The sequence below is a fragment of the Lathyrus oleraceus genome, chromosome 7, assembly GCF_024323335.1.
Source record: "Lathyrus oleraceus cultivar Zhongwan6 chromosome 7, CAAS_Psat_ZW6_1.0, whole genome shotgun sequence".
NCBI classification, from domain to species: Eukaryota; Viridiplantae; Streptophyta; class Magnoliopsida; order Fabales; family Fabaceae; genus Lathyrus; species Lathyrus oleraceus.
The window spans coordinates 345476406-345482514 of NC_066585.1; positions in this window are offsets into that span (position 1 = coordinate 345476406).

Consider the following 6109-nt stretch of genomic DNA (forward strand, 5'->3'; position numbering starts at 1 on the left):
TTATTCATTTCATTTGCATACCCATAGCATAATAACATATTCCATTTGCATTGAGAAGGACAAAGTCATGGATTTAAGGGTCTTTACCACACAAGGCATTGAATAGGATGTGAGCCTTTCATCCTGTTTGTCTCTATCATGAAGCATATCTTGAAACCCTAATTCTTGAACCATAGTTATGCTCATGGCATTGATTCAAGGATGTTGGATTGCAAGTATCATCATGATCATTCAAGTCCCTAAAACCCTAGTTTCTGATTATGGCATTATCATCTATGGTGTGTGCATTCAAAATTGAGGATTCATCTGGTCCATTATGGAAGGTTCATTGACTTGAGTGATATTCATGGTCCTGATTCACTGGTTAGGGTTCATTCAAGCATAACATGTTCATGACCTTTTGTTTGATTGGTATCCATCTAGTTTGATTCATGGCATAACATAAGTCATTTGGTTCAAGGGCATTGTGATCTATATTCAATTTCAATTGTCCATAAGAGATAAGACAAAAATACACATTTTTACCTAAGTTGACTTTTGGTCAACTATTGACTTTTGGGCATCTGTTGACTTTTTGGTAAACCAGATGACCAAAGTCAACTGACCACCCTAAGACCTAATCCCATCCCATTGGTCTTGATTCGCTCTTGATCATTGACTGACGTATCTGTCGGATGATGATGGCAAGTGCACAGTCTAGCGTGTAGTTTTAAAATATTATCGAACCCACAGAGACTAATGGTCAAGATAATGTTATCTATTATTATAGTGCAAAGCTAAGGCTAAAGGTTAGGTTATGAACGGGAATGAAAATACTAATTTCTAACGGTTTAAAAGTTATGATAAAAACGAGTCTGAAATATGGATTTCGTGTTCCTAGGGGATTAGGTAGAATTCGAGCACTAAATAGGATTCTATTGCGTTGGGTAGAAAATATTGACTTAAAGGTCCCGTCTCACACTCTCGCGCTATCGAAAAAGACCACACCTCCTAACCACAGGACTTTGATCTCGCTCACCCGTTCTAATTAGAAAACGTATTTCGAAAGTAAATGAGATCCTAAACGATGCCTAAAGCGCTCTCACTACTTTTAGGATTGATGCATAGTTTCCACTATCCGGTTCCTTCCTCACACTCTCGTGCTATCAGACTGAACCTTGGTTTGTCCCACACTCTCGTGCCAAAACAGTAAAACATACATTTGGAAACTAAAGCCAAAACATAGTTAAATCATATATTCACACCTATTATTTCTACTGAGTCCCTTCGATAACGATGGTCCTCATACGCCAGACTCAGAATGATTTAGCAAGGCATGGTATTAATTGGAAATAACATGATTAAATTGTCGATAACCGAGAATAGCATGACCTGCAAGTAATAAAAGACAGTAAACCATACAAATATTAGAAGCCGTAAAATAAACTTGAATTTGCATAAAATAAAACTTGAATTAACTTGAACTTGAAAATAGCGGAAAACTTAATCTTGATCTAAAATACAAATGGTACGAGAATAAAAAGGTGTGACAATCCCTCGATGTGAGTTATTCCCACTTTACAGGTAATTTTCTGCCTAAAACTAAGACGGAATTTTGACAGAGCATCCACGCGAATCCAATTGATCTCTAACACTCCAAAAATGGCTCTATATATAGAGTTCATATGCTTGGTAACTGTAAGACCCCAATTTTGACCCTAAGATCCCTCATGTAATTTCATCATATGCATTGGCATTGGGATCATACCTTGGCATCCTCCTTACCCCTCTTTCATTGGGTTTGCTTTGGGAGAGATCACCAAGCACTATGTGATTGTATTATACTTGTATATCATCATTTTACTAACCAAAATACCAAAAATATGCCTTTGCATTTGCCTAACTCTTTTGTAGGTAGGGCATGATCATTATTGATCTATCAAGTTCATATATAAGGTTTAAGACCCTCATAGCTAAGAGCACAACCAAGGTTTGATTCACAATCTCTCAAAGCATCATATATGAGTCCCAATGATATCTACATGTTATATTGATCAAGCATTCTTCAAGAATTTGGAGGTGATTTGCCTTGGAAACCCTACTTTGACTAGGTATCTTAAGTAACTTCTCCAACAAGCTATCTCACCAATTGATCAAATTTCTCAAGGGACATTTCAAAATTCATCATCTTATGCATATATGATCTACCATGAGCCTAGAAAGTCAAGAGAATTGGAAGTTAGCAAGTTGGTTGATGGTGGTTGGCTAGATGAATTCATCTGATAAAAAATGGGTCTCCCTAGACCCTATCTCCTACAATTTTCACCATATGAAAATAATTCCAAGAGCAAAGTTACTATAAATGACATTCCAAACAACTTTCATTTTCAAGTCTAGAGCTAATTTCGCTTGGAAAGTCATTTTACATGTTGAAACATTATAGGTCATTTTGTTTAAACCCTAATTTGAAATTCAACTTCCCAAGACCATAACTTGCTCAATGTTTATGAGATAAAAGATTTCCAAGTTTCACAATCAAATTCGAGATGTCTAATTCAACTTTTATGTTTGGAGTGAGAGATAAATCAACTTTTATGAGCATGTGATATGAGGAAACATTATAGGTCATTTTTGCCCTATACAATTGAATAAGTGATTTTCCTCAACTTCAAAAATGCATAACTCTATCATTATAAATCCAAATGACATGAAATTGGTGACCATTTTGAAGGTCCTTGAAAGAGATACAACTTTTATGAAGACACTTTTCTCATTTGGAGCTCACATAAAAAGTTAAGTAAGGTGGAATATTGAGATATATGACTTAACACTTAGAAAAAATTTCAACATGTTGAAATTTCCAAACGTCCACCTCAAAATTCACCATGATCCAAGTTCCAAATGAAAAAGTGTCTAACATCAAAGTTATTCCCCTTGATCTAAGCTTTCCAAAGGGTCCTATTTCATGCATTTTGGATGAGGTTTTCTAGGGTTGCGTATGGTCTTAACAGGTCTGCATCAGGTGGAAAAATCAAATGTCCAAAACTCCATTTCACATTGCCTTGCCATTCAAGAATCATTTGAACTTCAGTACAGTTGCAATTGGATCAAAATGGATTGCTTCATGGGCTTGTACACGCCCATGCAAGCTTGTGCATCATATTGCCAAATTTATCAAATTTTCAAGTGTGCAATTATCAATCCCAAATGCTATAAATACAAGGCCTCTGAGCTCATTTCAAACACACATTGCGCGCCAGGTTTGCCCCTCAATTGAAACCCTCACAATTCAAAGGAAAACCTGAGAATTTTTAACTTGAAAATTGAGTTTGAATCTCACTGTTTGGATATTAAAAAACTCCAGGATCCAAAGCTTTGTTTCATTGCCAAACCACTTCTGCAAGCTCCTCGAGTGTGATCAAGTCAAGTTTGAAGCAAGCAAGATCCAGTTCTGCACATCATTGAAGGTAATTTTCAGAAATCTTCCTCTCTTGGATTCTCACTCAATTCTGATCAATTCTCTTGGATCTTTGGTTGTCTGAAGTCCTACCAATGTTGGAAAGAAGATTGAGTTGCTTTGAGGTCAGATCGAAGCAACTCAGTTGACACACCTCAAAATTCAACTCCTCATATCTTTCTATATATTTGGAGTTAGTTGAAATTGAGGTCAGATTCGTGCTCTACGCCATTTTTTCTTTCAGATCATGTCCTCTTTTTTCATTTTTTTGATGGTGATGACTGAACCAGTCCGGTGAGCCTCGCCTGAGAAGGTGACTGGAGTTCCAGCGTCAGTGGTGTGCTGGACAGGTGCTGAGCCATTGATCTCATTTGAAATGTTTTAATCTCACACGTTGGTTCTGATTACCATTGGTGTGGCGCGCTGACTCAAGTGTACCATGGAGCGTGCATTTTCATCCACTTGATCTGCCACCTCAAGTAATGAGGGAGATCAAGGGGTCCATGTTTTTTCTGATTATTTGAATTTCATTTAATTTGTTTTATTTTCATTAATTCATATTAATTTTAATATTGATCCAAAAAATATGAGAGTTTCACCAAAAATTTTTAAATAAAATCCTCTTTCATATTTTGAATTTAAATTATTTTTTGGATCATTATTAATATTTTTCATGATTTAATTGATTTTTTGATTAGTTTTAATTATTTAAAAATACTTTTAAGTTTCCAAAAATTCTGAAACTTTTTCTCCGAGGTCCTTTGACCTATGATAAATCTCATGGCCATTTCTTTGGTGTTTTGATGAGTTTTAGGAATTTGACAAACCATATTTAGTTTAATGCATTATTTTTAGTATTTTTAAATTGAATAAATGCCAAATAATTGTGTTGAGCCATTTTGATTGTTTGTATAAGTTTGACTTGTGTTGTTGGGTCTTGGTCAAGGTTGATTTGACTTTGTTAGGTTAAGATCATTGAATTTAGGGGATTGATGGAATGTACATTCCATCTTCCAAAATGAATAAATGATCTTAATTTGGTAAAAGTCCTCCTTTGTCCAATTTGAGTTTTCATCTATTCCCCTCCCTCTTCATCTAATTCCCTTTCTTTATGCATCCATTTCATTTGGCCTATGATAAGGTCCTAAGTATGGATGAGATTAGGCCACCTCTTTTGCATATTATTTTTGTGTGTGGTATGTTTCATGAGCATAGTCCATTATACTATGTCTCTAACATGCATTAACACCAAAATTCTATTGTCCGACCTCAAATAGTTGTGACTTCTACATAAGTCCAATTACGATTGCTTAACATAGCGCTAAATTTTTGACACAAAAAAGGCATTGCATTCTAGTTAGTCAGATTGTAAGTCTCCACTCTTTCAGGGTATTGTGTGGAAACTTGGCCTTTTTTCCTTCCTTTGGAAGATGTCTTGGTTCAAGGATCCATGCTTGTGATAAGCGGGTTGAGTGTTCTCCAATGAATGACTTAAAACAAAAGCAAAAGCGATACTAACTTCTAATTAATTAACAACAAACATTTAATTTCAAGCCATTTACTTTTAATGCCCTTTAATATTAAGCTCTATTCATTTGTCATTATTCATACCATTCTAATTGTTTATATTAATGTCATCTTCACTTTGTCCACTTGGACCATATTGTGTGATATATCTTGTTTGTGTATATTTTGTTTGCTTGTATGGTCTTTAGCCATTAATGTACATAATAAGAACAAAAAGCCTAAAAAAGATCTTGTGTGGACTGTTGGTTTGATCTTGGATAATTGGACTTAGAATTTAGACAACAATCCTATGCAAAAGGACTTGGCCAATGCCAACTTTCATGTAACCAAGTGCTTTTAATTTGAAACTTCATCTGATACATCATTGAAGATCCCTCTGAGTTCATCTACAACATGATCATTGTGAAGCTGTTATTTTGAACCCGTGGCTTGTGGAATTCATCTGCTGCATAGGCCAATTTGAAGAAGATTATGGAGTGACTAAATCTTGGATGTGGCTATCTTTATTTGATGCCTTGCTCTTCAAGTTAATATGTTATGCATTGTTTGTTGCTTGATTCTAATGTACAAGGGAATTTGAGTTTCTATATGGAATTCTTGCCTATTGGATTGCAGCCCATTGGTCAGATCTTTTCAACTCTTAACTTTTAAATTTATGCTTAGGATTAGCCTCTTCATCTCCTCCCCATCTCTTTAATTTTAAAATCTCTCCCTCCTTTTAAAAAACTTATTTGCTTGTACTTATCTTTTTTTTAAAACTTAGACCCTTTGCAAATTAGAAACTTTAGTCTTATGCCATTGCATTTTCAAACTTCTTTTTCTTAAATTAAACTTCTAAATAAACTTAACTATACTCGACTTAAAATTTTCAAAAGCCAAAAATAACTAACTCATTCAAACCATTTTCTAGGCCCTTATGCCTTTCAAACTTAATTTTTTATTAAAAGCAATGCATCCACTTTGAAATTGATATCACGAACTAAGAGGTTTTGACCCCTCATTTTTATGTTGGTACGTAGACACAAGTCCGAAGGTCTTGTCAAACACAAGAATATAATTAATAAATTCTTTTCTCATCCCCCCATTCTATTTGTTTGTAAACATCACTTTGTACAAAATACATATGCACACAAGAAAGGGCTCCCT